At 52.3% G+C, this 15,353-nt stretch overlaps 24 non-coding genes across 24 annotated transcripts; all 24 read right to left on the reverse strand.

Moving 5' to 3' along the window:
* Positions 1-48: 48 nt before the first annotated feature.
* Positions 49-130, reverse strand: Trnas-aga (transfer RNA serine (anticodon AGA)). The gene has a single exon. It is a non-coding gene; the product is annotated as a tRNA-Ser (tRNA).
* A 145-nt stretch (positions 131-275) lies between these two features.
* Positions 276-348, reverse strand: Trnak-uuu (transfer RNA lysine (anticodon UUU)). Its single transcript has one exon. It is a non-coding gene; the product is annotated as a tRNA-Lys (tRNA).
* A 670-nt stretch (positions 349-1,018) lies between these two features.
* On the reverse strand, positions 1,019-1,091 carry Trnam-cau (transfer RNA methionine (anticodon CAU)). Its single transcript has one exon. It is a non-coding gene; the product is annotated as a tRNA-Met (tRNA).
* A 956-nt stretch (positions 1,092-2,047) lies between these two features.
* Trnas-aga (transfer RNA serine (anticodon AGA)) lies at positions 2,048-2,129 on the reverse strand. The gene has a single exon. It is a non-coding gene; the product is annotated as a tRNA-Ser (tRNA).
* Positions 2,130-2,274: 145 nt separating this feature from the next.
* Trnak-uuu (transfer RNA lysine (anticodon UUU)) lies at positions 2,275-2,347 on the reverse strand. The gene has a single exon. It is a non-coding gene; the product is annotated as a tRNA-Lys (tRNA).
* Positions 2,348-3,017: 670 nt separating this feature from the next.
* Trnam-cau (transfer RNA methionine (anticodon CAU)) lies at positions 3,018-3,090 on the reverse strand. Its single transcript has one exon. It is a non-coding gene; the product is annotated as a tRNA-Met (tRNA).
* A 956-nt stretch (positions 3,091-4,046) lies between these two features.
* Positions 4,047-4,128, reverse strand: Trnas-aga (transfer RNA serine (anticodon AGA)). The gene has a single exon. It is a non-coding gene; the product is annotated as a tRNA-Ser (tRNA).
* A 145-nt stretch (positions 4,129-4,273) lies between these two features.
* Trnak-uuu (transfer RNA lysine (anticodon UUU)) lies at positions 4,274-4,346 on the reverse strand. Its single transcript has one exon. It is a non-coding gene; the product is annotated as a tRNA-Lys (tRNA).
* A 670-nt stretch (positions 4,347-5,016) lies between these two features.
* Positions 5,017-5,089, reverse strand: Trnam-cau (transfer RNA methionine (anticodon CAU)). Its single transcript has one exon. It is a non-coding gene; the product is annotated as a tRNA-Met (tRNA).
* Positions 5,090-6,045: 956 nt separating this feature from the next.
* On the reverse strand, positions 6,046-6,127 carry Trnas-aga (transfer RNA serine (anticodon AGA)). The gene has a single exon. It is a non-coding gene; the product is annotated as a tRNA-Ser (tRNA).
* Positions 6,128-6,272: 145 nt separating this feature from the next.
* Trnak-uuu (transfer RNA lysine (anticodon UUU)) lies at positions 6,273-6,345 on the reverse strand. Its single transcript has one exon. It is a non-coding gene; the product is annotated as a tRNA-Lys (tRNA).
* A 670-nt stretch (positions 6,346-7,015) lies between these two features.
* Positions 7,016-7,088, reverse strand: Trnam-cau (transfer RNA methionine (anticodon CAU)). Its single transcript has one exon. It is a non-coding gene; the product is annotated as a tRNA-Met (tRNA).
* A 956-nt stretch (positions 7,089-8,044) lies between these two features.
* Trnas-aga (transfer RNA serine (anticodon AGA)) lies at positions 8,045-8,126 on the reverse strand. The gene has a single exon. It is a non-coding gene; the product is annotated as a tRNA-Ser (tRNA).
* A 145-nt stretch (positions 8,127-8,271) lies between these two features.
* Trnak-uuu (transfer RNA lysine (anticodon UUU)) lies at positions 8,272-8,344 on the reverse strand. The gene has a single exon. It is a non-coding gene; the product is annotated as a tRNA-Lys (tRNA).
* Positions 8,345-9,014: 670 nt separating this feature from the next.
* On the reverse strand, positions 9,015-9,087 carry Trnam-cau (transfer RNA methionine (anticodon CAU)). Its single transcript has one exon. It is a non-coding gene; the product is annotated as a tRNA-Met (tRNA).
* A 957-nt stretch (positions 9,088-10,044) lies between these two features.
* Trnas-aga (transfer RNA serine (anticodon AGA)) lies at positions 10,045-10,126 on the reverse strand. Its single transcript has one exon. It is a non-coding gene; the product is annotated as a tRNA-Ser (tRNA).
* A 145-nt stretch (positions 10,127-10,271) lies between these two features.
* On the reverse strand, positions 10,272-10,344 carry Trnak-uuu (transfer RNA lysine (anticodon UUU)). The gene has a single exon. It is a non-coding gene; the product is annotated as a tRNA-Lys (tRNA).
* A 670-nt stretch (positions 10,345-11,014) lies between these two features.
* Trnam-cau (transfer RNA methionine (anticodon CAU)) lies at positions 11,015-11,087 on the reverse strand. The gene has a single exon. It is a non-coding gene; the product is annotated as a tRNA-Met (tRNA).
* Positions 11,088-12,044: 957 nt separating this feature from the next.
* Trnas-aga (transfer RNA serine (anticodon AGA)) lies at positions 12,045-12,126 on the reverse strand. The gene has a single exon. It is a non-coding gene; the product is annotated as a tRNA-Ser (tRNA).
* A 145-nt stretch (positions 12,127-12,271) lies between these two features.
* Trnak-uuu (transfer RNA lysine (anticodon UUU)) lies at positions 12,272-12,344 on the reverse strand. The gene has a single exon. It is a non-coding gene; the product is annotated as a tRNA-Lys (tRNA).
* A 670-nt stretch (positions 12,345-13,014) lies between these two features.
* On the reverse strand, positions 13,015-13,087 carry Trnam-cau (transfer RNA methionine (anticodon CAU)). Its single transcript has one exon. It is a non-coding gene; the product is annotated as a tRNA-Met (tRNA).
* A 957-nt stretch (positions 13,088-14,044) lies between these two features.
* Trnas-aga (transfer RNA serine (anticodon AGA)) lies at positions 14,045-14,126 on the reverse strand. Its single transcript has one exon. It is a non-coding gene; the product is annotated as a tRNA-Ser (tRNA).
* A 145-nt stretch (positions 14,127-14,271) lies between these two features.
* Trnak-uuu (transfer RNA lysine (anticodon UUU)) lies at positions 14,272-14,344 on the reverse strand. Its single transcript has one exon. It is a non-coding gene; the product is annotated as a tRNA-Lys (tRNA).
* A 670-nt stretch (positions 14,345-15,014) lies between these two features.
* Trnam-cau (transfer RNA methionine (anticodon CAU)) lies at positions 15,015-15,087 on the reverse strand. The gene has a single exon. It is a non-coding gene; the product is annotated as a tRNA-Met (tRNA).
* Positions 15,088-15,353: the final 266 nt, after the last annotated feature.

Below are 15,353 nucleotides of genomic sequence, written 5' to 3' on the forward strand. Positions count from 1 at the left end.
CGCGATATTTTCTGCTTCTTCTTCCAAAACAAGAAAAGAAAAATCGGACGCAGTCGGTAGGACTCAAACCTACGCTCCCAGAGGGAATCTGATTTCTAGTCAGACGCCTTAACCACTCGGCCACGACTGCTTGTCCAACAGGTGCCCCTCGAATCGTGAAAAACCCGACCGGTTGCGTCTGCGCAGAATGCCGACAGGAAACGTAAAACCGTGCACTGATTACGACAGGGCTACTATCGCTACGAGACGAGCCATTATGGAAGCGTTAAAATCTTCGCGCGGACAGGGACTCGAACCCTGGACCCTTAGGTTAAAAGCCTAATGCTCTACCGACTGAGCTATCCGGGCTTTCGCTTGTTGTGGTTGGAGCGGTTTCAAGCAACGTGATTAAGTGGAAGGTGTGTGTAGGCTTCTGGCGCTACTGGCGACTGCACCGACTACTCACTGACGCTGGTAGCAGCCCAACAGCGGACCAGTGCCTCTTCTCCCTTTATTCCGGTGCTGACAGTAACTGCATCACGTGCCTGCTTTCCCCGATTGCGTTCGGTTGAAGCCAAGGAAGAAGGGCGACCAACGACAGTTCGAAGACCAAAACATGGAGCGTTGTGTGCGCAAATAGTTCCGTTCCGGTACCGGGAATCGAAGCCGGACCTGTTGAGTGAAAGCCAGGTATCCTAGCCACTAGACCACACAGGACTTGCTCTACAGCGGTGAGATTTACTCCGTCTCTTATTGTATTTTGTGCTGAATCTGGACTCAGTGCTGTTCTCTGCTTGCGATCATATCCGCGCCTACAGACCGGCATGGCGCACAGTTCAAAATTGACTGTCCATTGCTGTGTGCATCGCATTTTGCTTGTAACACGGAGGAGAAATATCAAAGTTGTTACGTCGTCATAATTGGAAGTAAACATTTTGACGCTGAGGCGTGGACTCCGTGTGGATAACGGACAACAGTTAAGTTCGTTTCCTAGCAACAGCAACGCCCTTAATGCAGTCATGATGTGCAGAAAATTGAATGCCCCGGGTGAGGATCGAACTCACGACCTTAAGATTATGAGACTTACGCGCTGCCTACTGCGCTACCGAGGCACGCCGGAGACGACCTCGCAGGAAACTCGGTAAGTCTCACATATTAGAGATAGACAGTTTGCGCTTTCTGAAGAATCTGTTGTCTTGCTACACGTGCTGTCCCGACTCTCTAGATTAAACTGCAGCCGCAGCTATACAGCTATAAGGTCCTGAGGCTGACCCATCTCAAGCGAGCAATCCGCGCGGCAGCATTGTTGCCACAAGAGCAAAATAATGCATCGACCGGGAATCGTGCCGGCATACCTTAAGATTATGAGACTTAGGCGCTGCCTACTGCACTACTGAGTCACAAACCACTCAACTACAGATGCTCGACAAGCTACCCGTGCTTTCCAAGCAGCTGTCGGCAGGGAAACTGGGATTGCCACCCAGCGACGTCGAAAAAGGGGCTAAACTCGCGAAGTCCCCCACTACACTGCCTTAAAACGACCGTTCATCACTATCGTGTGAGTAACCTTGCGTCAGCGGCGACGAGTCTTGCCCAAAGACGTAGCGTGCTTGGAGGCGCTGCCCGAATGCGTGTGGATGCACCCTCCTACCTCGTAATGCGCCTGCAGCTCCTATAGCCGTGGGCCGCCGTCGGCGGGCGGGAAGCCGACACAGCGCGGCGTTGCGAGCAGCGGCAGTGCGGTGGTGTTGTACTGTTGAGCATAGTTGCCTTCCAAGCAGTTGATCCGGGTACGATTCCCGGCCACCGCAAGTGGCGCTAACTTTTCCGTATCATTATGTGGGCTCCTGCTGTTAAATTAAGGTGTTTTTTTTTTCGTCGTTGCACCATCCTGTAGTATGTCCCGACTTGTCCCGACTTTGCTCGGCTGACGCGAAAGCTGACGCTTGGAAATCGCCCTTATCTAAAGGACAGGCACTATAAACGGCTGTGAGAGGTGAGGTGTGGCGAGGTACCAAAACGCGATATTTTCTGCTTCTTCTTCCAAAACAAGAAAAGAAAAATCGGACGCAGTCGGTAGGACTCGAACCTACGCTCCCAGAGGGATTCTGATTTCTAGTCAGACGCCTTAACCACTCGGCCACGACTGCTTGTCCAACAGGTGCCTCTCGAATCGTGAAAAACCCGACCGGTTGCGTCTGCGCAGAATGCCGACAGGAAACGTAAAACCGTGCACTGATTACGACAGGGCTACTATCGCTACGAGACGAGCCATTATGGAAGCGTTAAAATCTTCGCGCGGACAGGGACTCGAACCCTGGACCCTTAGGTTAAAAGCCTAATGCTCTACCGACTGAGCTATCCGGGCTTTCGCTTGTTGTGGTTGGAGCGGTTTCAAGCAACGTGATTAAGTGGAAGGTGTGTGTAGGCTTCTGGCGCTACTGGCGACTGCACCGACTACTCACTGACGCTGGTAGCAGCCCAACAGCGGACCAGTGCCTCTTCTCCCTTTATTCCGGTGCTGACAGTAACTGCATCACGTGCCTGCTTTCCCCGATTGCGTTCGGTTGAAGCCAAGGAAGAAGGGCGACCAACGACAGTTCGAAGACCAAAACATGGAGCGTTGTGTGCGCAAATAGTTCCGTTCCGGTACCGGGAATCGAAGCCGGACCTGTTGAGTGAAAGCCAGGTATCCTAGCCACTAGACCACACAGGACTTGCTCTACAGCGGTGAGATTTACTCCGTCTCTTATTGTATTTTGTGCTGAATCTGGACTCAGTGCTGTTCTCTGCTTGCGATCATATCCGCGCCTACAGACCGGCATGGCGCACAGTTCAAAATTGACTGTCCATTGCTGTGTGCATCGCATTTTGCTTGTAACACGGAGGAGAAATATCAAAGTTGTTACGTCGTCATAATTGGAAGTAAACATTTTGACGCTGAGGCGTGGACTCCGTGTGGATAACGGACAACAGTTAAGTTCGTTTCCTAGCAACAGCAACGCCCTTAATGCAGTCATGATGTGCAGAAAATTGAATGCCCCGGGTGAGGATCGAACTCACGACCTTAAGATTATGAGACTTACGCGCTGCCTACTGCGCTACCGAGCCACGCCGGAGACGACCTCGCAGGAAACTCGGTAAGTCTCACATATTAGAGATAGACAGTTTGCGCTTTCTGAAGAATCTGTTGTCTTGCTACACGTGCTGTCCCGACTCTCTAGATTAAACTGCAGCCGCAGCTATACAGCTATAAGGTCCTGAGGCTGACCCATCTCAAGCGAGCAATCCGCGCGGCAGCATTGTTGCCACAAGAGCAAAATAATGCATCGACCGGGAATCGTGCCGGCATACCTTAAGATTATGAGACTTAGGCGCTGCCTACTGCACTACTGAGTCACAAACCACTCAACTACAGATGCTCGACAAGCTACCCGTGCTTTCCAAGCAGCTGTCGGCAGGGAAACTGGGATTGCCACCCAGCGACGTCGAAAAAGGGGCTAAACTCGCGAAGTCCCCCACTACACTGCCTTAAAACGACCGTTCATCACTATCGTGTGAGTAACCTTGCGTCAGCGGCGACGAGTCTTGCCCAAAGACGTAGCGTGCTTGGAGGCGCTGCCCGAATGCGTGTGGATGCACCCTCCTACCTCGTAATGCGCCTGCAGCTCCTATAGCCGTGGGCCGCCGTCGGCGGGCGGGAAGCCGACACAGCGCGGCGTTGCGAGCAGCGGCAGTGCGGTGGTGTTGTACTGTTGAGCATAGTTGCCTTCCAAGCAGTTGATCCGGGTACGATTCCCGGCCACCGCAAGTGGCGCTAACTTTTCCGTATCATTATGTGGGCTCCTGCTGTTAAATTAAGGTTTTTTTTTTTTCGTCGTTGCACCATCCTGTAGTATGTCCCGACTTGTCCCGACTTTGCTCGGCTGACGCGAAAGCTGACGCTTGGAAATCGCCCTTATCTAAAGGACAGGCACTATAAACGGCTGTGAGAGGTGAGGTGTGGCGAGGTACCAAAACGCGATATTTTCTGCTTCTTCTTCCAAAACAAGAAAAGAAAAATCGGACGCAGTCGGTAGGACTCGAACCTACGCTCCCAGAGGGAATCTGATTTCTAGTCAGACGCCTTAACCACTCGGCCACGACTGCTTGTCCAACAGGTGCCCCTCGAATCGTGAAAAACCCGACCGGTTGCGTCTGCGCAGAATGCCGACAGGAAACGTAAAACCGTGCACTGATTACGACAGGGCTACTATCGCTACGAGACGAGCCATTATGGAAGCGTTAAAATCTTCGCGCGGACAGGGACTCGAACCCTGGACCCTTAGGTTAAAAGCCTAATGCTCTACCGACTGAGCTATCCGGGCTTTCGCTTGTTGTGGTTGGAGCGGTTTCAAGCAACGTGATTAAGTGGAAGGTGTGTGTAGGCTTCTGGCGCTACTGGCGACTGCACCGACTACTCACTGACGCTGGTAGCAGCCCAACAGCGGACCAGTGCCTCTTCTCCCTTTATTCCGGTGCTGACAGTAACTGCATCACGTGCCTGCTTTCCCCGATTGCGTTCGGTTGAAGCCAAGGAAGAAGGGCGACCAACGACAGTTCGAAGACCAAAACATGGAGCGTTGTGTGCGCAAATAGTTCCGTTCCGGTACCGGGAATCGAAGCCGGACCTGTTGAGTGAAAGCCAGGTATCCTAGCCACTAGACCACACAGGACTTGCTCTACAGCGGTGAGATTTACTCCGTCTCTTATTGTATTTTGTGCTGAATCTGGACTCAGTGCTGTTCTCTGCTTGCGATCATATCCGCGCCTACAGACCGGCATGGCGCACAGTTCAAAATTGACTGTCCATTGCTGTGTGCATCGCATTTTGCTTGTAACACGGAGGAGAAATATCAAAGTTGTTACGTCGTCATAATTGGAAGTAAACATTTTGACGCTGAGGCGTGGACTCCGTGTGGATAACGGACAACAGTTAAGTTCGTTTCCTAGCAACAGCAACGCCCTTAATGCAGTCATGATGTGCAGAAAATTGAATGCCCCGGGTGAGGATCGAACTCACGACCTTAAGATTATGAGACTTACGCGCTGCCTACTGCGCTACCGAGGCACGCCGGAGACGACCTCGCAGGAAACTCGGTAAGTCTCACATATTAGAGATAGACAGTTTGCGCTTTCTGAAGAATCTGTTGTCTTGCTACACGTGCTGTCCCGACTCTCTAGATTAAACTGCAGCCGCAGCTATACAGCTATAAGGTCCTGAGGCTGACCCATCTCAAGCGAGCAATCCGCGCGGCAGCATTGTTGCCACAAGAGCAAAATAATGCATCGACCGGGAATCGTGCCGGCATACCTTAAGATTATGAGACTTAGGCGCTGCCTACTGCACTACTGAGTCACAAACCACTCAACTACAGATGCTCGACAAGCTACCCGTGCTTTCCAAGCAGCTGTCGGCAGGGAAACTGGGATTGCCACCCAGCGACGTCGAAAAAGGGGCTAAACTCGCGAAGTCCCCCACTACACTGCCTTAAAACGACCGTTCATCACTATCGTGTGAGTAACCTTGCGTCAGCGGCGACGAGTCTTGCCCAAAGACGTAGCGTGCTTGGAGGCGCTGCCCGAATGCGTGTGGATGCACCCTCCTACCTCGTAATGCGCCTGCAGCTCCTATAGCCGTGGGCCGCCGTCGGCGGGCGGGAAGCCGACACAGCGCGGCGTTGCGAGCAGCGGCAGTGCGGTGGTGTTGTACTGTTGAGCATAGTTGCCTTCCAAGCAGTTGATCCGGGTACGATTCCCGGCCACCGCAAGTGGCGCTAACTTTTCCGTATCATTATGTGGGCTCCTGCTGTTAAATTAAGGTGTTTTTTTTTTCGTCGTTGCACCATCCTGTAGTATGTCCCGACTTGTCCCGACTTTGCTCGGCTGACGCGAAAGCTGACGCTTGGAAATCGCCCTTATCTAAAGGACAGGCACTATAAACGGCTGTGAGAGGTGAGGTGTGGCGAGGTACCAAAACGCGATATTTTCTGCTTCTTCTTCCAAAACAAGAAAAGAAAAATCGGACGCAGTCGGTAGGACTCGAACCTACGCTCCCAGAGGGATTCTGATTTCTAGTCAGACGCCTTAACCACTCGGCCACGACTGCTTGTCCAACAGGTGCCTCTCGAATCGTGAAAAACCCGACCGGTTGCGTCTGCGCAGAATGCCGACAGGAAACGTAAAACCGTGCACTGATTACGACAGGGCTACTATCGCTACGAGACGAGCCATTATGGAAGCGTTAAAATCTTCGCGCGGACAGGGACTCGAACCCTGGACCCTTAGGTTAAAAGCCTAATGCTCTACCGACTGAGCTATCCGGGCTTTCGCTTGTTGTGGTTGGAGCGGTTTCAAGCAACGTGATTAAGTGGAAGGTGTGTGTAGGCTTCTGGCGCTACTGGCGACTGCACCGACTACTCACTGACGCTGGTAGCAGCCCAACAGCGGACCAGTGCCTCTTCTCCCTTTATTCCGGTGCTGACAGTAACTGCATCACGTGCCTGCTTTCCCCGATTGCGTTCGGTTGAAGCCAAGGAAGAAGGGCGACCAACGACAGTTCGAAGACCAAAACATGGAGCGTTGTGTGCGCAAATAGTTCCGTTCCGGTACCGGGAATCGAAGCCGGACCTGTTGAGTGAAAGCCAGGTATCCTAGCCACTAGACCACACAGGACTTGCTCTACAGCGGTGAGATTTACTCCGTCTCTTATTGTATTTTGTGCTGAATCTGGACTCAGTGCTGTTCTCTGCTTGCGATCATATCCGCGCCTACAGACCGGCATGGCGCACAGTTCAAAATTGACTGTCCATTGCTGTGTGCATCGCATTTTGCTTGTAACACGGAGGAGAAATATCAAAGTTGTTACGTCGTCATAATTGGAAGTAAACATTTTGACGCTGAGGCGTGGACTCCGTGTGGATAACGGACAACAGTTAAGTTCGTTTCCTAGCAACAGCAACGCCCTTAATGCAGTCATGATGTGCAGAAAATTGAATGCCCCGGGTGAGGATCGAACTCACGACCTTACGATTATGAGACTTACGCGCTGCCTACTGCGCTACCGAGGCACGCCGGAGACGACCTCGCAGGAAACTCGGTAAGTCTCACATATTAGAGATAGACAGTTTGCGCTTTCTGAAGAATCTGTTGTCTTGCTACACGTGCTGTCCCGACTCTCTAGATTAAACTGCAGCCGCAGCTATACAGCTATAAGGTCCTGAGGCTGACCCATCTCAAGCGAGCAATCCGCGCGGCAGCATTGTTGCCACAAGAGCAAAATAATGCATCGACCGGGAATCGTGCCGGCATACCTTAAGATTATGAGACTTAGGCGCTGCCTACTGCACTACTGAGTCACAAACCACTCAACTACAGATGCTCGACAAGCTACCCGTGCTTTCCAAGCAGCTGTCGGCAGGGAAACTGGGATTGCCACCCAGCGACGTCGAAAAAGGGGCTAAACTCGCGAAGTCCCCCACTACACTGCCTTAAAACGACCGTTCATCACTATCGTGTGAGTAACCTTGCGTCAGCGGCGACGAGTCTTGCCCAAAGACGTAGCGTGCTTGGAGGCGCTGCCCGAATGCGTGTGGATGCACCCTCCTACCTCGTAATGCGCCTGCAGCTCCTATAGCCGTGGGCCGCCGTCGGCGGGCGGGAAGCCGACACAGCGCGGCGTTGCGAGCAGCGGCAGTGCGGTGGTGTTGTACTGTTGAGCATAGTTGCCTTCCAAGCAGTTGATCCGGGTACGATTCCCGGCCACCGCAAGTGGCGCTAACTTTTCCGTATCATTATGTGGGCTCCTGCTGTTAAATTAAGGTTTTTTTTTTTTCGTCGTTGCACCATCCTGTAGTATGTCCCGACTTGTCCCGACTTTGCTCGGCTGACGCGAAAGCTGACGCTTGGAAATCGCCCTTATCTAAAGGACAGGCACTATAAACGGCTGTGAGAGGTGAGGTGTGGCGAGGTACCAAAACGCGATATTTTCTGCTTCTTCTTCCAAAACAAGAAAAGAAAAATCGGACGCAGTCGGTAGGACTCGAACCTACGCTCCCAGAGGGAATCTGATTTCTAGTCAGACGCCTTAACCACTCGGCCACGACTGCTTGTCCAACAGGTGCCCCTCGAATCGTGAAAAACCCGACCGGTTGCGTCTGCGCAGAATGCCGACAGGAAACGTAAAACCGTGCACTGATTACGACAGGGCTACTATCGCTACGAGACGAGCCATTATGGAAGCGTTAAAATCTTCGCGCGGACAGGGACTCGAACCCTGGACCCTTAGGTTAAAAGCCTAATGCTCTACCGACTGAGCTATCCGGGCTTTCGCTTGTTGTGGTTGGAGCGGTTTCAAGCAACGTGATTAAGTGGAAGGTGTGTGTAGGCTTCTGGCGCTACTGGCGACTGCACCGACTACTCACTGACGCTGGTAGCAGCCCAACAGCGGACCAGTGCCTCTTCTCCCTTTATTCCGGTGCTGACAGTAACTGCATCACGTGCCTGCTTTCCCCGATTGCGTTCGGTTGAAGCCAAGGAAGAAGGGCGACCAACGACAGTTCGAAGACCAAAACATGGAGCGTTGTGTGCGCAAATAGTTCCGTTCCGGTACCGGGAATCGAAGCCGGACCTGTTGAGTGAAAGCCAGGTATCCTAGCCACTAGACCACACAGGACTTGCTCTACAGCGGTGAGATTTACTCCGTCTCTTATTGTATTTTGTGCTGAATCTGGACTCAGTGCTGTTCTCTGCTTGCGATCATATCCGCGCCTACAGACCGGCATGGCGCACAGTTCAAAATTGACTGTCCATTGCTGTGTGCATCGCATTTTGCTTGTAACACGGAGGAGAAATATCAAAGTTGTTACGTCGTCATAATTGGAAGTAAACATTTTGACGCTGAGGCGTGGACTCCGTGTGGATAACGGACAACAGTTAAGTTCGTTTCCTAGCAACAGCAACGCCCTTAATGCAGTCATGATGTGCAGAAAATTGAATGCCCCGGGTGAGGATCGAACTCACGACCTTAAGATTATGAGACTTACGCGCTGCCTACTGCGCTACCGAGGCACGCCGGAGACGACCTCGCAGGAAACTCGGTAAGTCTCACATATTAGAGATAGACAGTTTGCGCTTTCTGAAGAATCTGTTGTCTTGCTACACGTGCTGTCCCGACTCTCTAGATTAAACTGCAGCCGCAGCTATACAGCTATAAGGTCCTGAGGCTGACCCATCTCAAGCGAGCAATCCGCGCGGCAGCATTGTTGCCACAAGAGCAAAATAATGCATCGACCGGGAATCGTGCCGGCATACCTTAAGATTATGAGACTTAGGCGCTGCCTACTGCACTACTGAGTCACAAACCACTCAACTACAGATGCTCGACAAGCTACCCGTGCTTTCCAAGCAGCTGTCGGCAGGGAAACTGGGATTGCCACCCAGCGACGTCGAAAAAGGGGCTAAACTCGCGAAGTCCCCCACTACACTGCCTTAAAACGACCGTTCATCACTATCGTGTGAGTAACCTTGCGTCAGCGGCGACGAGTCTTGCCCAAAGACGTAGCGTGCTTGGAGGCGCTGCCCGAATGCGTGTGGATGCACCCTCCTACCTCGTAATGCGCCTGCAGCTCCTATAGCCGTGGGCCGCCGTCGGCGGGCGGGAAGCCGACACAGCGCGGCGTTGCGAGCAGCGGCAGTGCGGTGGTGTTGTACTGTTGAGCATAGTTGCCTTCCAAGCAGTTGATCCGGGTACGATTCCCGGCCACCGCAAGTGGCGCTAACATTTCCGTATCATTATGTGGGCTCCTGCTGTTAAATTAAGGTTTTTTTTTTTTTCGTCGTTGCACCATCCTGTAGTATGTCCCGACTTGTCCCGACTTTGCTCGGCTGACGCGAAAGCTGACGCTTGGAAATCGCCCTTATCTAAAGGACAGGCACTATAAACGGCTGTGAGAGGTGAGGTGTGGCGAGGTACCAAAACGCGATATTTTCTGCTTCTTCTTCCAAAACAAGAAAAGAAAAATCGGACGCAGTCGGTAGGACTCGAACCTACGCTCCCAGAGAGAATCTGATTTCTAGTCAGACGCCTTAACCACTCGGCCACGACTGCTTGTCCAACAGGTGCCCCTCGAATCGTGAAAAACCCGACCGGTTGCGTCTGCGCAGAATGCCGACAGGAAACGTAAAACCGTGCACTGATTACGACAGGACTACTATCGCTACGAGACGAGCCATTATGGAAGCGTTAAAATCTTCGCGCGGACAGGGACTCGAACCCTGGACCCTTAGGTTAAAAGCCTAATGCTCTACCGACTGAGCTATCCGGGCTTTCGCTTGTTGTGGTTGGAGCGGTTTCAAGCAACGTGATTAAGTGGAAGGTGTGTGTAGGCTTCTGGCGCTACTGGCGACTGCACCGACTACTCACTGACGCTGGTAGCAGCCCAACAGCGGACCAGTGCCTCTTCTCCCTTTATTCCGGTGCTGACAGTAACTGCATCACGTGCCTGCTTTCCCCGATTGCGTTCGGTTGAAGCCAAGGAAGAAGGGCGACCAACGACAGTTCGAAGACCAAAACATGGAGCGTTGTGTGCGCAAATAGTTCCGTTCCGGTACCGGGAATCGAAGCCGGACCTGTTGAGTGAAAGCCAGGTATCCTAGCCACTAGACCACACAGGACTTGCTCTACAGCGGTGAGATTTACTCCGTCTCTTATTGTATTTTGTGCTGAATCTGGACTCAGTGCTGTTCTCTGCTTGCGATCATATCCGCGCCTACAGACCGGCATGGCGCACAGTTCAAAATTGACTGTCCATTGCTGTGTGCATCGCATTTTGCTTGTAACACGGAGGAGAAATATCAAAGTTGTTACGTCGTCATAATTGGAAGTAAACATTTTGACGCTGAGGCGTGGACTCCGTGTGGATAACGGACAACAGTTAAGTTCGTTTCCTAGCAACAGCAACGCCCTTAATGCAGTCATGATGTGCAGAAAATTGAATGCCCCGGGTGAGGATCGAACTCACGACCTTAAGATTATGAGACTTACGCGCTGCCTACTGCGCTACCGAGGCACGCCGGAGACGACCTCGCAGGAAACTCGGTAAGTCTCACATATTAGAGATAGACAGTTTGCGCTTTCTGAAGAATCTGTTGTCTTGCTACACGTGCTGTCCCGACTCTCTAGATTAAACTGCAGCCGCAGCTATACAGCTATAAGGTCCTGAGGCTGACCCATCTCAAGCGAGCAATCCGCGCGGCAGCATTGTTGCCACAAGAGCAAAATAATGCATCGACCGGGAATCGTGCCGGCATACCTTAAGATTATGAGACTTAGGCGCTGCCTACTGCACTACTGAGTCACAAACCACTCAACTACAGATGCTCGACAAGCTACCCGTGCTTTCCAAGCAGCTGTCGGCAGGGAAACTGGGATTGCCACCCAGCGACGTCGAAAAAGGGGCTAAACTCGCGAAGTCCCCCACTACACTGCCTTAAAACGACCGTTCATCACTATCGTGTGAGTAACCTTGCGTCAGCGGCGACGAGTCTTGCCCAAAGACGTAGCGTGCTTGGAGGCGCTGCCCGAATGCGTGTGGATGCACCCTCCTACCTCGTAATGCGCCTGCAGCTCCTATAGCCGTGGGCCGCCGTCGGCGGGCGGGAAGCCGACACAGCGCGGCGTTGCGAGCAGCGGCAGTGCGGTGGTGTTGTACTGTTGAGCATAGTTGCCTTCCAAGCAGTTGATCCGGGTACGATTCCCGGCCACCGCAAGTGGCGCTAACATTTCCGTATCATTATGTGGGCTCCTGCTGTTAAATTAAGGTTTTTTTTTTTTTCGTCGTTGCACCATCCTGTAGTATGTCCCGACTTGTCCCGACTTTGCTCGGCTGACGCGAAAGCTGACGCTTGGAAATCGCCCTTATCTAAAGGACAGGCACTATAAACGGCTGTGAGAGGTGAGGTGTGGCGAGGTACCAAAACGCGATATTTTCTGCTTCTTCTTCCAAAACAAGAAAAGAAAAATCGGACGCAGTCGGTAGGACTCGAACCTACGCTCCCAGAGAGAATCTGATTTCTAGTCAGACGCCTTAACCACTCGGCCACGACTGCTTGTCCAACAGGTGCCCCTCGAATCGTGAAAAACCCAACCGGTTGCGTCTGCGCAGAATGCCGACAGGAAACGTAAAACCGTGCACTGATTACGACAGGGCTACTATCGCTACGAGACGAGCCATTATGGAAGCGTTAAAATCTTCGCGCGGACAGGGACTCGAACCCTGGACCCTTAGGTTAAAAGCCTAATGCTCTACCGACTGAGCTATCCGGGCTTTCGCTTGTTGTGGTTGGAGCGGTTTCAAGCAACGTGATTAAGTGGAAGGTGTGTGTAGGCTTCTGGCGCTACTGGCGACTGCACCGACTACTCACTGACGCTGGTAGCAGCCCAACAGCGGACCAGTGCCTCTTCTCCCTTTATTCCGGTGCTGACAGTAACTGCATCACGTGCCTGCTTTCCCCGATTGCGTTCGGTTGAAGCCAAGGAAGAAGGGCGACCAACGACAGTTCGAAGACCAAAACATGGAGCGTTGTGTGCGCAAATAGTTCCGTTCCGGTACCGGGAATCGAAGCCGGACCTGTTGAGTGAAAGCCAGGTATCCTAGCCACTAGACCACACAGGACTTGCTCTACAGCGGTGAGATTTACTCCGTCTCTTATTGTATTTTGTGCTGAATCTGGACTCAGTGCTGTTCTCTGCTTGCGATCATATCCGCGCCTACAGACCGGCATGGCGCACAGTTCAAAATTGACTGTCCATTGCTGTGTGCATCGCATTTTGCTTGTAACACGGAGGAGAAATATCAAAGTTGTTACGTCGTCATAATTGGAAGTAAACATTTTGACGCTGAGGCGTGGACTCCGTGTGGATAACGGACAACAGTTAAGTTCGTTTCCTAGCAACAGCAACGCCCTTAATGCAGTCATGATGTGCAGAAAATTGAATGCCCCGGGTGAGGATCGAACTCACGACCTTAAGATTATGAGACTTACGCGCTGCCTACTGCGCTACCGAGGCACGCCGGAGACGACCTCGCAGGAAACTCGGTAAGTCTCACATATTAGAGATAGACAGTTTGCGCTTTCTGAAGAATCTGTTGTCTTGCTACACGTGCTGTCCCGACTCTCTAGATTAAACTGCAGCCGCAGCTATACAGCTATAAGGTCCTGAGGCTGACCCATCTCAAGCGAGCAATCCGCGCGGCAGCATTGTTGCCACAAGAGCAAAATAATGCATCGACCGGGAATCGTGCCGGCATACCTTAAGATTATGAGACTTAGGCGCTGCCTACTGCACTACTGAGTCACAAACCACTCAACTACAGATGCTCGACAAGCTACCCGTGCTTTCCAAGCAGCTGTCGGCAGGGAAACTGGGATTGCCACCCAGCGACGTCGAAAAAGGGGCTAAACTCGCGAAGTCCCCCACTACACTGCCTTAAAACGACCGTTCATCACTATCGTGTGAGTAACCTTGCGTCAGCGGCGACGAGTCTTGCCCAAAGACGTAGCGTGCTTGGAGGCGCTGCCCGAATGCGTGTGGATGCACCCTCCTACCTCGTAATGCGCCTGCAGCTCCTATAGCCGTGGGCCGCCGTCGGCGGGCGGGAAGCCGACACAGCGCGGCGTTGCGAGCAGCGGCAGTGCGGTGGTGTTGTACTGTTGAGCATAGTTGCCTTCCAAGCAGTTGATCCGGGTACGATTCCCGGCCACCGCAAGTGGCGCTAATTTTTCCGTATCATTATGTGGGCTCCTGCTGTTAAATTAAGGTTTTTTTTTTTTTCGTCGTTGCACCATCCTGTAGTATGTCCCGACTTGTCCCGACTTTGCTCGGCTGACGCGAAAGCTGACGCTTGGAAATCGCCCTTATCTAAAGGACAGGCACTATAAACGGCTGTGAGAGGTGAGGTGTGGCGAGGTACCAAAACGCGATATTTTCTGCTTCTTCTTCCAAAACAAGAAAAGAAAAATCCGACGCAGTCGGTAGGACTCGAACCTACGCTCCCAGAGGGAATCTGATTTCTAGTCAGACGCCTTAACCACTCGGCCACGACTGCTTGTCCAACAGGTGCCCCTCGAATCGTGAAAAACCCAACCGGTTGCGTCTGCGCAGAATGCCGACAGGAAACGTAAAACCGTGCACTGATTACGACAGGGCTACTATCGCTACGAGACGAGCCATTATGGAAGCGTTAAAATCTTCGCGCGGACAGGGACTCGAACCCTGGACCCTTAGGTTAAAAGCCTAATGCTCTACCGACTGAGCTATCCGGGCTTTCGCTTGTTGTGGTTGGAGCGGTTTCAAGCAACGTGATTAAGTGGAAGGTGTGTGTAGGCTTCTGGCGCTACTGGCGACTGCACCGACTACTCACTGACGCTGGTAGCAGCCCAACAGCGGACCAGTGCCTCTTCTCCCTTTATTCCGGTGCTGACAGTAACTGCATCACGTGCCTGCTTTCCCCGATTGCGTTCGGTTGAAGCCAAGGAAGAAGGGCGACCAACGACAGTTCGAAGACCAAAACATGGAGCGTTGTGTGCGCAAATAGTTCCGTTCCGGTACCGGGAATCGAAGCCGGACCTGTTGAGTGAAAGCCAGGTATCCTAGCCACTAGACCACACAGGACTTGCTCTACAGCGGTGAGATTTACTCCGTCTCTTATTGTATTTTGTGCTGAATCTGGACTCAGTGCTGTTCTCTGCTTGCGATCATATCCGCGCCTACAGACCGGCATGGCGCACAGTTCAAAATTGACTGTCCATTGCTGTGTGCATCGCATTTTGCTTGTAACACGGAGGAGAAATATCAAAGTTGTTACGTCGTCATAATTGGAAGTAAACATTTTGACGCTGAGGCGTGGACTCCGTGTGGATAACGGACAACAGTTAAGTTCGTTTCCTAGCAACAGCAACGCCCTTAATGCAGTCATGATGTGCAGAAAATTGAATGCCCCGGGTGAGGATCGAACTCACGACCTTAAGATTATGAGACTTACGCGCTGCCTACTGCGCTACCGAGGCACGCCGGAGACGACCTCGCAGGAAACTCGGTAAGTCTCACATATTAGAGATAGACAGTTTGCGCTTTCTGAAGAATCTGTTGTCTTGCTACACGTGCTGTCCCGACTCTCTAGATTAAACTGCAGCCGCAGCTATACAGCTATAAGGTCCTGAGGCTGACCCATCTCAAGCGAGCAATCCGCGCGGCAGCATTGTTGCCACAAGAGCAAAATAATGCATCGACCGGGAATCGTGCCGGCATACCTTAAGATTATGAGACTTAGGCG

The sequence above is a fragment of the Schistocerca gregaria genome, chromosome 3 (assembly GCF_023897955.1).
Source record: "Schistocerca gregaria isolate iqSchGreg1 chromosome 3, iqSchGreg1.2, whole genome shotgun sequence".
In the NCBI taxonomy this organism is placed as follows: domain Eukaryota; kingdom Metazoa; phylum Arthropoda; class Insecta; order Orthoptera; family Acrididae; genus Schistocerca; species Schistocerca gregaria.